This window comes from Chlamydotis macqueenii, chromosome Z (assembly GCF_036417535.1).
Source record: "Chlamydotis macqueenii isolate bChlMac1 chromosome Z, bChlMac1.mat, whole genome shotgun sequence".
In the NCBI taxonomy this organism is placed as follows: domain Eukaryota; kingdom Metazoa; phylum Chordata; class Aves; order Otidiformes; family Otididae; genus Chlamydotis; species Chlamydotis macqueenii.
In genome coordinates, this window is record NC_141593.1 from 71,365,632 (window position 1) to 71,382,525 (window position 16,894).

A 16,894-nucleotide genomic window follows, 5' to 3' on the forward strand; every position below is an offset into this window, starting at 1 on the left:
TTGAGCCGTTGACCACCACTCTCTGAGTTCAGCCATCCGGCCAACTCCTTATCCACCGAGTGGTCCGTCCATCAAACCCATGCCTCTCCAATTTAGAGAGAAGGATGTCGTGCGGGACAGTGTCAAAAGCTTGCACAGCTCCAGGTAGATGATATCCATTGCTCGTCCCTTGTCCACCGATGCTGTCATCCCATCATAGGACACCAAATTGGCCAGGCACCATCTGCCTTTGGTGAAGCCATGCTGGCTGTCACCAACCACCTCCTGCTCCCCATGTACCTTCACATGGTTTCCACTAGAATCTGCTCCATGACCTTGCCGGGCACAGAGGTGAGGTTGACCAGCCTGTAGTTTCCCAGGTCCTCCTTGTTCCCCTTTTTAAAAATGGGGTTTATGTTCCCTCTCTTCCAGTCAACGGAGAGTTCACCAGACTGCCACAATTTCTCAAATATGATGGCCAGTGACTTGGCAACTTCATTCGCCAGTTCCCTCAGGACCCGCGGATGGATCTCATCAGGTCCCATGGACTTGTGTACCTTCAGGTTCCTCAGATGTTCCCAAACCTGCCCTTTGAGTACAGTGGGCGGTTCTTCATCCTCGCAGTCCCTGCTTGTGCCTTCTACAGCTTGGGTGGTGAGACAAGAGCCCTTATCGGTGAAGGCTGAGGCAAAAAAGTCAAGGAGTACCTCAGCCTTCTCCAAGTCCCTGGTAACCAGAACACCGGTTTCCTTCCAGAGGGGGCCTACATTCTCCTTAGACTTTCTTTAGTCCCCTACATACCTATAGAAGCTTTTCTCGTTGCTTTATATATCCCTGACCAGATTCAATTCCGTCAGGGCTTTAGCCTTCCTCACCTGATCCCTGGCCACTCGCACAGCCACTTTGTAGTCCACACAGGCTACCTGTCTCCACTTCCACCCTCTATAGGCTTTCCTTTTCACTTTCAGTTGGTCCAGGAGCTCCTTGCTCATCCTCACAAGCCTCCAGGCCTTTTTGCCCGACTTGTTCTTCATCGAGATGCACCTCTGCTGAGCTTGGAGGAGGTGCTCCTTGAATGTGGGCCAACTTTCCTGGGCCACTTTTCCCTCCAGGGCCACTTTCCATGGCACTTGGCCCATCAGGTCCCTGAAGAGGCTGAAGTCCGCCTTCTTGAAGTCTAGGGCTGAGAGCTTGCCTTGTAGTTTCCTTGCTGCCCCATGGATCTTGAACTCCACCATGTCATGGTCACTGCAGCCAAGGCTGTCCTTCAGTTTCACATCCCCCACCAGCCCCTCCCTGTTGGTGAGCACAAGATCGAGCATGGCACCCCTACTTGTCGGCTCCTCTATCGCCTGCAAGAGGAAGTTGTAGTCCATGCATTCCAGGAACCTCCTGGACTTGTGCCCTGGTCTGTGCCCTGCCATGTTGACTCTCCAACAGATGTCAGAGTGGTTGAAGTCCCCCATGAGGACCAGGGCTTGTGACTGTGAGGCTGCTACTATCTGGCTATAAAGCACCTCATCCTCTCTGTCCTTCTGGCCCCCACCGTAATGTCCCCTGTCCATCCCCGTCCTCTAATCTTGACCCATAAGCTCTCTGTCAGCTCCTTCTCTGTCAGCTCCTCCTCCATCCCCAGGCGGAGCTCCACGCACTCCAGCCAGTTGCTGATGTAGAGAGCGATGGCCATACTGAAAGTGTTGTCGTCAACCTCAATGTCCAAGTGGAGACCAGTGATAAGTGGGGTTCCTCAGGGGTCAGTATTGAGACTGGTGCTGTTTAACATCTTTGTTGGTGGCATGGACAGTAGGATGGAGTGCAGCCTCAGACAGTTTGCTGATGACATCAAGCTGTGTGGTGCAGTTGACATGCTGGAGAGAAGGGATGCCATGGATAGAGGGACCTTGACAGGCTGGAGTGGTGGGCTCTGAGAACCTCATGAAGTTCAACAAGGCAAGGTGCAAGGTTCTCCACATGAATCAGGGCAATCCTAAGCACAAATACAGGCTGGGCAGAGAATGGATTGAGACCAGACCCAAGAAGAAGGACTTGGGAATTTTGGTTGATTAGAAGGCCAACATGAGCCGGCAATGTGCACTTGCAGCCCAGAAAGCCAACTGCATCCTGGGCTGCATGAAAAAAAAGCATTGCCAGGAGGTTGAGGGAGGTGGTTCTCTCCCTCTGCTGTTTTCTTGTGAGACGTCACCTGGAGTACTGCATCCAGCTCTGGAGCCCTCAGCATAAGAAGGATATGGACGTGCTGAGGTGAGTCCAGAGAAGGGTCACAAAAATTATCAGAGGGCTTGAGCACCTCTCCTATGAGGACAAGCTGAGAAAACTGGGCTTGTTCAGCTTGGAGAAGAGAAGGCTCCAGGAAGACATTGTAGTAGCCTACCAGTACCTAAAGGGGGCCTACAAGAAAACTTGTAGGAGAAGGACATTTTACTTTGTAGTGATAGGACAAAGTGTAACGGTTTCAAACTGAAAAAAGGCAGATATAAATTAGGTATAAGGGCTTATTTACAGAGTTTTAAACTAGGCTCAAAGAGGGAGGGGTATAATATCAGGCTTGCCTGTGACAAGCTGTAGGATGGCATGCTGAGTTCAGAGGAACGGGATAATAGCAAGTGCCTTCAGCCTGTTGCTCTGAGATGTGCCGAGTACACAGGGAAATACCTCAAATGAACAGGGCAAAACACCAGGGAAATTCCTCAAAGGAATTAAGAGCTGTTCTTCTAAGAAGGTGTCACAGCCGACAGCCCAGCTGAAATACCTCTACACAAATGCATGCAGCCTGGGCAACAAACAAGAGGAGCTGGAAGCCATCGTGCTACTAGAAAGCTATGATCTAGTTGCCATTATCAAAACCTGGTAGGATGAATCCCACAAGTGGAGTTGGAAAGCTCTTTGCTGTCTTTGCAGCATATCCTGAAGATGAATGCAAGGATCTGTTTTGAAAGAGCTGTTGAGGTAGGTGGTTTTGAGGTTTAGTCTGCCAAACTCTCCATTAAAATTAATCCAATGTCATTTGATTGAGAGCATGGCAGAAAGATGCAACTGGTAAAGCAGTGGGTTTGAAATATTGAAGCATGGAGCTGGCCTCAATATATGAAAAATTGTACCTCAATTTTTTCCTCAAAGCCATTAGGCAGGACACAAAGGTCTTGGCAATGAATCTTACAGAGAGCAATGCTTGTGAGACTTAATTCTTAATTCAGTCTCAGATGGAGAGCATGGCAGCCTTGAGGCACTCATTGCAGTCTTACAGATGTCAGCCATAAGAAGAGATTGCAAGGTACTGACCAAATGAAGATAAGTAAATTTCAGAAAGCTGCATTCAACAGGGATGTCTTGCAGGAAGTGGGAGATGCAACACTAACTCAAGTACTGGATGTAAAGTGAAATTTAAAAATGAGGGACCTCTTTATAATCTAGTAAATTACTATTAGTTTTAAACAATGCGGTTGCATCAACTCCAGATTCTAGATTGAGAAATTTGGATTAAGAATAAATATTTTTTCCAAATTGCCTGGAACTTGTTTAATACAGAAGGAGAGACAATACTTTTTCAGGGAGTAATGTTATGGTGCTACTTTTGTGGCCATGTGTAATTCACAGGAAGACTAGTACTGAGGGAAACTGCTAGGTTAAAGAAATTAAGTAATTTGGTGCTTAAGTAATGGAAGAAATGGAGAAGGAATTTAGTTTTATATCCCCCACAATAAAAAAAACTTCCAGTCTTGCTTCTGTGAACTTTCATAAAAGTAAAATTCTGCTGTAATTTGCCATTAAACTCTGAAATGATTGTTCCAAACTAAATAGATAGTAGCACACTAATAAATAACTTGTCATATATTTTGTCAAGGAGGAAAATACCTCTAGTTAGATATTATTCTGTTCAATTTCTGACAGATTCATATGTGGATACTACAGGTCAAAGTAGCACAGTATCAGTCACAGAAATAATACTTTTTTTTTTCCCCCAAATGTATATATACACATTGACCTAAAGATTTTCTATTGGCACATTAAGATTTTCTAATACTACTGATATCAATATCATTCAGATATGCCTCTGCAGTCAGTGATGAATTGTTGAGCCATTGTTTGTTACTAGGCACCAAGCTATTTGAAATAATGTATTGATTTTTCATTTCTATGGTGGACATATACAGAAATGGTAGCTTGCATTTTAAGACAATTTGGCCACACATAGTTTGAGCTTAAGGAGGAAATGTGGTCCATGGTACACTACAAGAATTTTCATTTAGATATGCTAAAAATGAAATATGACAATTCCATTAGAAGCTCAAAATACCTTTTCTGAATCAGTAAGACTGAGATGCTCATGGCTTAATTATCTGTCACTCAGAAACCTCACAAACTGCAAACCAAAGTTAAGAATGTACAAGCATACAGAATAAATTGGGATATTATTCCAATTATTTTCTTCTGTTTGTTAAACAAAGAAATTAAATAGAATTCACTGTTTTAAAGGATTTGGAATATCGTAAGATGTTCTCAATTACTTAATGACAAAAGGACAGTATTGTTAATAGTCAAAATATGTAGGTCTTGAACAGTAAATTTATGTATAACTATGTGGATAGGTAGATAGATAGATAGATAGAAGGACAGATACATGGACAGACAGATAGATAGAAATACAAACACACAGTGATATACTTTACACTATGCTTTGCATAGTCAATGCCTGGGAAGTGCTTCCAGCTCATACAATAAAAAAGACAAAATAACAAAATATTTTTGTATGTGGAACTATAAAAATTCATCAGAATATGCTATAAATGCTTGTAAAACCCTTTAGCAACCTTCATGAAGCGGAAATATAGAATCACAGTAATGAAGGTTGGAAGTGATTTATTGAAATCTTCTGAGCCGACTTCCTGTACAGTGAAAATCCAGTGAGATTGTGTTGCTCAGGCTTGTCCATCTGAGGCTGGAACATCTTCAGGGAGATTCCACTGCCTGCCTGGGAGCCTGCTCTGATGTTGTGTTACCGTTATAGAGAAAAAGATTCTATTTAAATTCACATTCTTGCAGCCTGTATCTGTTGCATTTTGCCCTTCTACTATACTTCTCCAAGAAGAATCTGGTTTCCATCCTCTCTATATTTTCCCATTAGATAGCTTTATAAAGCTTCTCTTTGACCTTCTTTTCTCCAGATTGAATAAGCTACGGTCTCCCAGCTTCCATTTGTCCGTCCAGTGCTCCAGTCCCCGGCAATCTTTGAAGTCCTCTGGTGAATTGCTCTGAGGTATCAGTATCTTTCTTGGACTGCAGAGGCCAAAACTGGATGTGACCAAATGATATTTTTTGTGTATGAGTATCTGTCATATTTATAGCTAGATACATTCACATTACTGTGTCAAGAGTGGAAAACTGTACTTTGATACAGTTCAAATCAATATTTCAAAGCATGTTTCTGTGACATATATTTCAATAAAATGTCCCAATTTTCCACTATGCTGAGTATTAAAACATATTTTTCTAACCATAAAGGTGATTCGAATATTTTTAACTTAAAATTCAGTACACTTTTTTGATACTTGAGTAGTTAAAGCCCCAATATAAAAGTGTGAAACACTAAAATGGTAGCAAAAGTTCTAAAGTTAGTCTTCACTGCTTGGTTGAAATGAAAAGTATATTTAATTAAGGCTAAAATCACATTTCTTTGATTCATTATTTACTGATAGAAATTGAAAACTCTGTTAAAAACTGTTATTAAAATAATGCAAGTGCAATATAATTTTCCCCTCTGTGACAAGGAGGATCTAAGTGTAAACACTTACATCTTGTGTTTTATAGGAATTTTGCAAGACTTCACAAAGTACACCTTGAAGTATAAAATTGAGTCAGTCAAAACAAAGTATTTAGAAGTCGTTCATGGTGGTACCTCTGAAGTTTCAAGATCCATTACAAGAAAGAGCAAGATTTTAGTGATGGGCTAAAGTGATGGGTGCATGATGAAAAATCATGCACCCTGAACTATCTCTAGTTTAGCATCTTAGACAGTCAGATCTTAAAACCTTAAGAGGAGAAAAAATACCCTATCATTTTGTAAAGTAGTCTGTCTCAGCCTTTTCTGGCCTAACATCCTTACTAGTTTCTGCTAGTGAAATTAAATTCTGCAAGAAGAGTACCTTTTTCATTATTACTTTCCATGTAATGAGCCTACTCTGAATGTTTGTGAATGACTAGAACAAATTTACAGCTGATTAGCACTCATTCCTGCTGCTAAGGACAGATCTTAAAGCTCTCTTCTTCCTATGGTGAAAGTTATTAGAAAATGGAGTGTGGGATGAAGATCAGAGGAAAATTAAAGTTCTAAGATGCAGCCTGAAAAAATATAATCTTCTATGTTGTAATTGCTTTTGTTGTTATCCTTGGTGAATGTAACAAGCCTTTTCATTCAACAGACCCAAGTGGGAGAACTGAGTAAAAATTACAATATTTTTCCATAAAATATAATCATTTAAAATGTAAAACACCAAACATTTTTGATGAAGAAAATATACTGTCAGTAAAAGACAGGTTCATGAAGAAGAAAATGCCGTGTAACAGCACACAGGTGGTAGGAGGTAATAGCAATACACAGAAAATAAACATTATGAGAGGTTAACAGCCTGACCCGAGAACCTGATGCTATTGAAGGTAATTTGCTCAGTGCTCAGCACAGGATAAAAGGGAGAAACTACTGTTCATAGCTTGGGCCTCTGAAAAAAAATGCTTCTGTGCCACTCATAAACACAAAGCTTTCTGAAGTCCTTGACTTGTATTGTTCACACTGCAAATTAATGTTTAAAAACACATAATCAGACTAATTCTGTGTTAACAATAATTTCTTACTTTTGCTTGATTTATTTTTTCCATAGCTCCACGCTTATATTTTAAAGGGTACTTTAAGGGAAGAAAGTTCCCTACATAGTTCAGTATGATGTTTACCAAAAGCAGTTCTTCAGAAGATGCACAAAAGGGAAGACTTTCCCCACACTCACCAGATTATGTTCTGAGCAAGACCCAGAGTCCTTTTCCAAACAATATTCCCGTATTGGCACAACAGTTAAAGTTAAGGCACCACGAAAGTATTTGCTTGTCAGCATTGTTTTTTAGAAATAGGACATTCATGTGTATGCTAGTGCTGTGACACAGTCCTTTAAGAACATAAGTTGTACTAATTGTTAGCACCCCATCTTGAACATTTGCTTTACATTTTATGGGTTTCTCCACACTATCAATTTAACTTGCTTCCTGTTGTTCTTAATGTTGAGATCTTCCCCTTGTATATAACTTTTTTTTTATATTTATGTACTTACTCTCCAAACTGTAACTCACCGATAAACACTTAAAATGGAAGAAGGTTTAGAAAAGATGAAGAAGGTGGTGTGTCCATGAAGCTCAGGCAACAATGCAGGTTGTGACTGACCACTGTGGTTGGAAAGAAGCTGACTTCGTCTCAACAAAAAGAGGGCTGGAAAGTCACTGATGATTTAAATAAACAGGAATCAACAGCTGAGCTGATCAACTGGTAATGTAAATGTTTCTCCTTGAGTTCATCAAAAGAGTGTTAGTGTCTCCCTGAGTTAGCCAGATCAGTGTGGGGGGAGCGCATATGTGTCTCAACCCAACGTAGAATATACGAACTGAAAAACTAACAAAAGAATTCCAAAGAGAGCAACAGGCTTGAGCTGACTTCAATCCATGTATTCCTTCCTGGCACCTGCGGACACTCAGTATCATGACAGTAAACATGTAACTGAGACTGGTAGTGAGAATCATATTGGTGTTGTGATTGAACTGTGATTGAACTGTGTATTGCAATAGCTGTGTTTTGCCAAGTGTAATTTACATTTGTATTATGTTTTCAGTATAGTTTGTAAAACTCCACTAAATCAGAAATTACATGTAAAATCAAATAACTTCAGGTAAGTAAATTTTGTATTAAACATTACACCTCTACATGTGACATGAAACATCTAAGAGAGCTTGGACAGAGAGCGTTGGACTCTGACAAATACGTGCTATTTGTTCCTGAAATATCATCCGAATTACTTTCTCAAAGAAGTTCGGGCATGCTAAACAACAGGTTTCTTTTGGGTGTCTTCCATGCAGATAATAGAGACTTTGACTACTGCAGGCTTAGTTCTCACTTCTCAAAACAACTCTCCAACACTGTCACGGTGAGTCTTTCAGATATTTTTATATGTTCTGAAAATGACAAATACGAGAGCTTGCAAATATCTTTTCCTCCCTGCCCACTCCCAAGCCTAGGAAATATCTAACTAACATGTGACAAAGACAACTTTTTAAAGTTCTGGCCCCACTCCTGCAGCAGAGCATGAAAAGCTCCAGCAATGGGGAAGAGTCTACAGGATTGTCATGGTTTAACCTCAGCTAAGCACCACACAGCTGCTCACCGTCTACCCTGGTGGGACAGGGAAGAGAATCAGAAGGGTAAAAGTGAGAAAACTCATGGGCTGAGATAAAGACAGTTTAATAGGTAAAGCAAAAGCCACACACACTAGTAACTCAAAAGAAGAAATTCATTTACTCCTTCCCATCAGCAGGCAGATGTTCAGCCATCTCCAGGAAAGCAGGGCTCCATCATGCATAACGGTCACTTGGGAAGATAAACACCATCATTCTGAATGTACCCCTTTCCCCTTTTCCTTCTTCTTACCTGTGTCCCCTTCTTCATGCTTAGCTTTATATGCTGAGCATGATGCCTGTGGTATGGAAGATCCCTTTGGTCAGTTGGGGTCAGCTGTCCTGGCCGTGTCCCCTCCCAGCTTCATGCGCACTCCCAGTCCATTCACTGGTGGGGTGCTGTGAGAGGCAGAAAAGTCCTTGACTCTGTGAAAGCACTGCTCAGCAGCAAGTAAAACAGCCCTGTGTTATCAGCTCTGTTTCCAGCACAAATCCAAAACATAGCCCCATACTGGCTACTGTGAAGAAAATTAACTCAATCCCAGCTAAAGCCAGCACAGGGATGGGGAGCAATTGCAACACTACTACAAATAAAAGAGCAAGATTGCTGATTCGCTTTTTGATACGATCCCCTTAGAGCACAGAGAAGGCTGGGAGGAGTAAAAGGAAGATTGGATTATGAGATTATACGTTGTGCTATCCCCTTTTCAGCCCTGACACAATAACATGTAGTTGCTGGCTGAGGGACTTGGGTTCATTCATTGACTGAGACAAAGCAATGCGTTTTTCTAAATTTGATAGAAATCTTAAGTAAATCTCAAAATAATATTTTGTCACATAAGAATAAAAGTTGAAATTTAAAATTCTTCTGACAGTGTCAAGTGTCAAAATTAATGTCCATATATTAATTTTTAAACTAATAATTTATGTGAGCTCATTATTTTATGTTTGAAAAATCAGGTACTTTTTTTAGTGGTTACAAAGTATTTTCACCTAGGTATACATGTAGTTACTTTGTTACCACATTATGCTCAAAAAATTTACTTTTGGTTTTGTTTTCCTATTTGTAGTTTTACATGCACAACACATTGTATCTTGACATTTTCCAGCCCCCTGAAATCACCATGGCAACTCACTCATGAACTACTTTTTGATGTGGAAGCTGAGAGTATTCAGTAAAATCAAGCAAAAAAAAAAAAAAAAAAAAAAAAGAGAAGCATTTATTGAGCAATTGAATATAAACAGATAGTGAACACAGCTAGGTTACACTAAATTAACACTAGAGTTATGAAGAAGCGAACCAAGAAAAAAGAAACAAAGAAACCTTAAGTTCCAAATGGTGTTTAAGACTCTGAATAAAGGTGAAAGTCAGAATGCTGATTTTCAGCTGTGTCAGATCATCTAGCAAATACAGTCGTGATAATGGCTGAAACCTCACTTCAGAAGTTATTTGCAAAGCTAATTCTTATGTTCTTATGTACTGTTTTTTTTCCGGATGCCTACAAATGTCCTTATAAAGACTTGTAGCCTGCATTCCTTATGCAACTAGGCGTTGAATTGAGGATGATTAGCAATCATCCTAGCCTTTTAATGCAATTGTGCATGTGACTTTTGTGGCATGTACCACAAATCATTACCTTTATTTTTTTTTTTTTGGTAGTTCTCTATGCTAACCTGTGTATTTCCTGTATATATTTCCTGTATTTCCTGTCCTAGAAAGGCAATTGGTGACAGGATTCAGGCTCCTTTGGGTGCAGGAAAGCATGTAGTAAGTACTTTTCAGAAGTGTTTAGTTTCTATTAAAGTCAGTTTAACTCTCATATGTTATGATTTTGCCTAGGTAATCTCTAAGGCTTGTTCCTAATTTCTCTGGACCTTATTTCCTCATCTGCAAAAACACACAGTAGTTATTTCTCTACCTTTCATCTCATGCTTTTCAGCTTGTCAACCCTCTGCAGCATGACTTATCCTTTACAATGTATATTCAGTCCGGCTCCTGTAATAAATGAAATAAATTTAAAACTACAAAGGCACAGGAAAATCCTTCATACGGAAGATGAAACCCTTGAAGACACATAAAATATCCCTCCTAAAATGCAACCTCCCGTCTTCCCTCTTTCAGCCCATTGAAGAGGAAGCATGAGAGCTCTTTCCACACTGAATCATTTCAGGTTCCATTAGCTTACACTTTTTAGCTGTGTCAGGCAAATCCTAGCACGTATTTTTGTACCTTTCTAAAATGCATTTTGGCTTATTACCAGAGCTGTTACTAAATAATTCCTTTCTCTAGTTACTGAAGTAGAAAAATAGCAAGAGAACATGGTAATTTTACCTCACTGCTGCAAGAAACTCCTTTTGCAGAAAGTAAAGGTCATTTTGAGTCTAAAGCCTTTTAGTATACTGTCACACTGTTGTGTAAAACTTTGTATTGATCTGTGTCAGAGAACTGAGTATACAGTCTGGGTTCCAGAGTGATTAGTTTTTACAAATACTACGATAAAGGATGCTCTGATTTCAGAGATAATTCAAAAGCTGGTTAGTAACTGGATAACACACTCCTGGGCTTGTTTTTTGTGGTTTTTGGTTTTTTTTTTTGTTGTTGTTGTTTTTTTTTGCTTTCAGTACTAATTCTTTGTGAGACTTCATTTCATTTTATTTCCTGAAATTCCTTTGATCTTATTGCAAGCACATTCCACATTAAAAGGGGCTTCTCTATAACAGCCCAAAGCACTCCTAAAGCAAAAAAAAAATTAGCAGCTAGTGAACAAAAATAACCCCTCATCTATCTTGAAATTTCAATTTCTGATGCCTTAAAATTGGCCCTTATTTCTAAAGGAGGGAGAAATTCTAAGAGTGACATTTATAAGAATGCTAAGTTTTGTATACCTAAGTTGCCAGGTGGTAATTCTTGGTTAATAACTGAACAAATAATTGTGTATTCTGCTATAGTATTTTAAATCTTCCAGTGAAGCATATTAAAAATCTCTGATTTCTTTCCAAAATGAAAGTGTGTGCAATTATAAGGTTTTATATATACATATATATATTGTAACCAGGCCACATTGGGACATTTTCCTAACATAACCTTGCTCTTAGATCCATTCTCTTTTTTAAGAATATAAATGCAGAGAAAAAAAATAAAAATAAAAATCATATTTAAAGGAAAAAGCACCTTGAATGCACTGCTCTAATCAAAGCAAAGAATAGTGGAGAAGGCTTTGTCATTCTTCTCAGACTGGGGAAAATGCAGACTCCTAGTCTCACTTTGCCCTCAAAGGGCAATGCCTTTGAATTCTTCCTGCTCCTGATCCATCATAGCGATATTGCAGCAAGCATTGGATCAGATAGCAGGGTCTAAATGAAAGAATAATCTGACATTTAGGGCACAAGTCTGGATATAAAAATAGATAAAACTTTATTTTCTTCTGTCTTAGGTCACTAAGTTGCTCTCTCAGTTCACATCAGTAACACAACATTATGTGCTTGGCAGACATCAGAACTTAGAGGACAAAATCATACAGGTTTACAACACTAAAATGTACTAAAGTTCATCTATGTCACCATTTAATTTTCAGTAGTGTAGTTCAGAACCCATGCTACATTTTGTGTGATGTTGTAGACGAATGGAAGAGAAGTATGATCCTCTCTTGAAATTTTTAAACTCCCTCCCCCCCCACCAAGCTGGTACATTTAATCCTTCTCCAAACAATTAAAACATGATGTAGTCACCAATGCAATACTGGTATACCAGGAATCAATATACTTGGTTCTGTTTACTGTGGCCTTTGTATGGCAGGCTCAATATACATATTTTAAAATTTATGACTGAATCGTGTATCTGCTATAACAGTAGGCACTACAACCTGTGTCTGTATCCAATTAAACTATAATCAAGCCTCTGTTAACTTCAAAGTCTCATAAATAAGACCTGTAGCAATTCATACAATGTTTACTGTGGCATTGATGTCACAAAAATCTTATGGCTTGATTTATCAGGAAATACAAAATCAAAGATGTATTAAAAATAATAAGCAGACAATAAATAAAGATTATCAGAACACAGTAAAATTAATACATCTTTATATATATTTGTGCATTACATCAGAAAGAGATCCATCTTCACCTTATCTCTATCAAAACCAACTAACATTGGTTTAACATGTTTTGCTTATACTTTAATTGAAGAAATCCATCTACAGTATAGAAGAGAGACATTCTCTTCACCAAACTCTAGTGTCTCTTCAACACTGTGGAAATTGCCAGAAGTCTGACAAATGTTTATGATCAACATGTGTGCAATACAAGGTATGATTCATCATTGTGCAGTAACTGTTTTGAACATTACTAGAAGTGGGATAAACATTTCCTGGCAGCTTGTTGGCAATAGGATTTATTTAGTGTTGACACTTATTCTTTTCAACTCTTTTAAAGCCAGCACTCTGTATCATGCACATGTTACATACCAATGAGAACAGCAGCAAGGGGAGACAGAGCTCGAACTGAAGCTGCATAACATTCAGTACTTTCTGCAGTTTCCAATTTTTTATATGTTTGACTTAAGTAGCTTTTCTATAGAGTGGAGAAGGCAATCACTGCACGATAAGCTTGCAAAAGTTTCATTCAGTCTCTGAATTAATTCCTTATTCCTCTCAATATGTTCATTTAAGAGATAGAATTTCGTTGCTGAGCACAGGGATTTAGTCACACAGCTTCCATTAATGTAAATGAGAGCTGTACAATAAAATCCCTGGCACCTTTACTGTTTGTGTATTTTGAGGATAGAGTTTGAACTTGGTGAAGCACATCATTACATAGCCCTGAATCTCCTGGTACCTGCTCAGAAGTCCAGACCTCCTAGACTCATCAAGGACCTGCAAGGAGCCAAGCCGAAAGTGACAGGTTTTCAGGACACCTTTTTTCATTAGGGTGATAGAGAGGTTCGGTCTCTCTAGGGGCCATTCTCTCAGCTTCAGCCTGTGTGAACAATGAAAGAATGTCTGCTTGGTAGCCAACTCAGAGCTGCAGTTCAGATCCAGATCTTCCCTTCCATCAGAGGAGGCTGCCAAATATTCACCTAAGGAATGTTTTAACTCTCCCAGTCTCTCCTTTCCAGTCTTCATGGGATAACAAGACATATTCCTTGACCAATGTAAAAAAAAAAGAGATTTTAGGACAATTGCCTGATAAAATGGACTTAGTTGAAGCTCTTGCTTGCCTGTTACAGCTTTGAATTTAACAGAATCTAATGAGTAAGAGCACTCTCCTCGCCTAAAATATCACTAATGGCTGAGTATGTTTTAGAAATGGAAGATTACAAGGTTAGATCTCCTTCATGTTGAGGAAATAATGAAACCTTCATATCCCACTTCCTCTCAGTAGAAAAAAATCCATCCTGGCTTTTGTACAGAAGAGAGTGAGTGGTATTACATCCTCCTGATACCCACCAAAAGTAAACAAGCAAAAAGCAAAAAGATATTCTCATTTCATTTTCAGTGAAGCCACTGAGTCGAAGGGCTCTGAAGCAGAGGATTGTGCTGGGGGACCCTTTCTAAAGCATAGAAACCACAGCCAAACCACAAAGGCAAGAGCACCAGGAGAGAGAGGCTACCTCAGCCCTCTCTCTACCCCCGCCTCCCCGAGCAGGCAAGAGGGAGTCCTGAGGAGTGGCAGCTCTGACTCAGCATGGGTGGGGACTAGAGTGATGGTGGGTAAAACCCCCTTGTACACAAAAGCAGCCCCCAGGGAGCACGAGTGACCCCAAGGACAGGAAGCAGAGAGGACAAACGGGATGTGCCGCATCAGAATGGCAAGGTGAGTCAGAAGGGTGTGACACAGCAGTTTCGGTGGCAGTTGGCACGGCAGTTGGTGCAGGCAGGGTCCAGTCCCCTCTCTTGGCTCCAGAGGGTACTCAACTGGTGGTCACTGCCCTCCTGAGAGAGGACCCATCTATAGTTTCCACTCACCTGAAGGCCATTGCCAGAAGGAGTGTGGCAACCCAGACAGAGCCCCCACAAAAACACACAGCCGTCCAGGCCTCCAGCTGCAGGAAGTACCTGAGTCCATCACTCATACTGTAGGGCAGCAGAGGCAACAAATGTTTTCAGTGCAACCAGGTGGATGATCTGCTCAGCCTGGTGGCAGAGCTGAAAGAAGAAGTGGAAAGGCTAAGGAGTACCAGGGAGTGTGAGAGGGAGATAGATCGATGGAGCCACACCCTACCATCCCTGAGGCCAAGGCAGCAGATAAAGGCTTCATGAGAAGCAAAAGGTCCCCTGTCCTCTTGCCACCACGCAGGAGGAGGGGACCTAAGAGATGGAGGGGAATAGAAACAAGTCCCTGCTTGGGACAGCAGGCAAGTCCCCTCTGAGCCTCCCTCACCTCCCCAGTTGCCCTTACACAACAGATATGGGACTCTGGAACTTGAGGGCCAAGCAAATGAGGATGTGGGTGAAGATCCATGCAGGGGTTTGCCTAGGGTGAGCCAGTCAGCCCCACGCATTGTGACTGTCCTTGTTAAGGAAAAAAAAAGGAGGATAATTGTCATAAGTAATTCTCTTCTGAGGGGAACAGAAGGCCCAATATGCTGACCAGATCCATCCCACAGGGAAGTCTGCTGCCTCCTGGGGGCCTCGATCAGACACATTATTAGGAAACTTCGTAGTCTGGTCCACCCCACTGATTATTACACGCTATTGGTTGTGCAGGTTGGCAGTGATGAGGTTGCAGAGAGAAGTTCAAGAGCCATCAAAAGGGACTTCAGGGCACTGGGGCAATTAGTTGAAGGATCTGGAGTGCAGGTTGTGTTTTCCTGAATTCTGACAGTGGCAGGGAAGTATACTGAGAGGAACAGAAAACCTCAACTGGCATAGCTCAGGAGCTGGTGCCATCAGTGGAATTTTGTTTTTTTTTTGATCATGGGGAGGTTTACACAGCACTAAGCCTACTGGCAGCAGATAGAGTTCGTCTGCCTCCAAGAGGGAAAAGGATTCTTGCCCATGAGCTGGTGGGGCTAAATGAGAGGGCTTTAAACTAGGCTTGAATGGGGAGGGGATACAACCAGGCTCACTAGAGATGAGCCTTGGGGTGACATGCCAAGGTTGGCGGTGAAACTGATACCCCAGCTCAAGTGCATTTACACCAATGCACGCAGGATGGGCAACAAGCAGGCGGAGTCAGAAGCCATCGTGCAGCAGAATAACTACAACTTAAGTTGCCATCACAGAAACATGGTGGGATGATTTTCATGACTAGAGTGCTGCAATGGACAGCTGTAAGCTCTTCATAAGGGCTAGGCAAGGAGGGAGAGGCGGTGGGCTGGCTCCGTATGTCAGGAAGTGTTTCAATTGCATAGACCTCAAAGACAGTTGAGTGCTTATGGGTAAGGATGATGGGGAAGGCCAACAAGGCAGATATCCTGATGAGAGTCTGTTATAGACCACCCAACCAGGATGAAGAGGTAGATGAAGTGTTCTACAAGCATCTGGCAGAAGTCTCACAATCGCTACCCCTTGTTCTCGTGGGGGACTTACCAGACATCTACTGGAAATACAACACAGCAGAGAGGAAACAGTCTAGAAGGTTCCTGGAGTGTGTAGGAGATGATAACTTCCTCACACAGCTGGTAAGTGAACCTACTAGGGAGGGTGCCTCACTCCGTCTGTCATTTACAAACAGAGAAGGGCTGGTGGGAGAAGTAGTGGTCGGAGGCTGTCTTGCGCTTAGTAACCATGCAGTGATAGAGTTTTCAGTTATTGGAGAGATAAGGAGAGGGGTCAGCAAAACCACTATCATAGACTTCCAGAGGGCAGACTTTGGATTTTTCAGGATACTGGTTGACAGAGTTCCTTGGGAGATAGCCCTGAAAGGCAAAGGGGTCCAGGAAGGCTGGACATTCTTCAAGAAGGAAGTCTTAAAGGCGCAGGAGCAAGCTGTCCCCATGTACTGTAAGACAAACAGGCAGAGGAGATGACTGGCCTGGCTGAACAGGGAGCATTTGCTACTACTCAGGGAAAAAAGGAGAGTCTACCACTCTTGGAAGAAGGGACAGGCAACTCTAAAAGAGTACAAGGATGTTGTTAGGTCATGCAGAGAGAAAATTAGAAAGGCAAAATCCCAGCTTGAACTCAATCTGACCACTGTTATTAAGGATAATAAGAAATGTTTTTACAAATATATTAACAACAAAAAGATAGCTAAGGAAATCTCCATCCTTGGTTGCATGTGGGGGGGGGGGGGGGGAACATTGCCACCAAGGACGAGGAAAAGGCTGAAGTACTTAATGACTTCTTTGCCTCAGTCTTTAACAGTAAGATGAGTTATCCCCAGGGTGTTCAGCCCCCTTAGCTGTAAGATGGGGATGGAGAGGAGAATGAAGCCCTCACAATCCAGGAGGAAGCACAAGTCTATGGGGACTTGTTCTGTGCCACCAGGACATGCACAAGACTATGGGGCTGGATGGGATCCACACAAG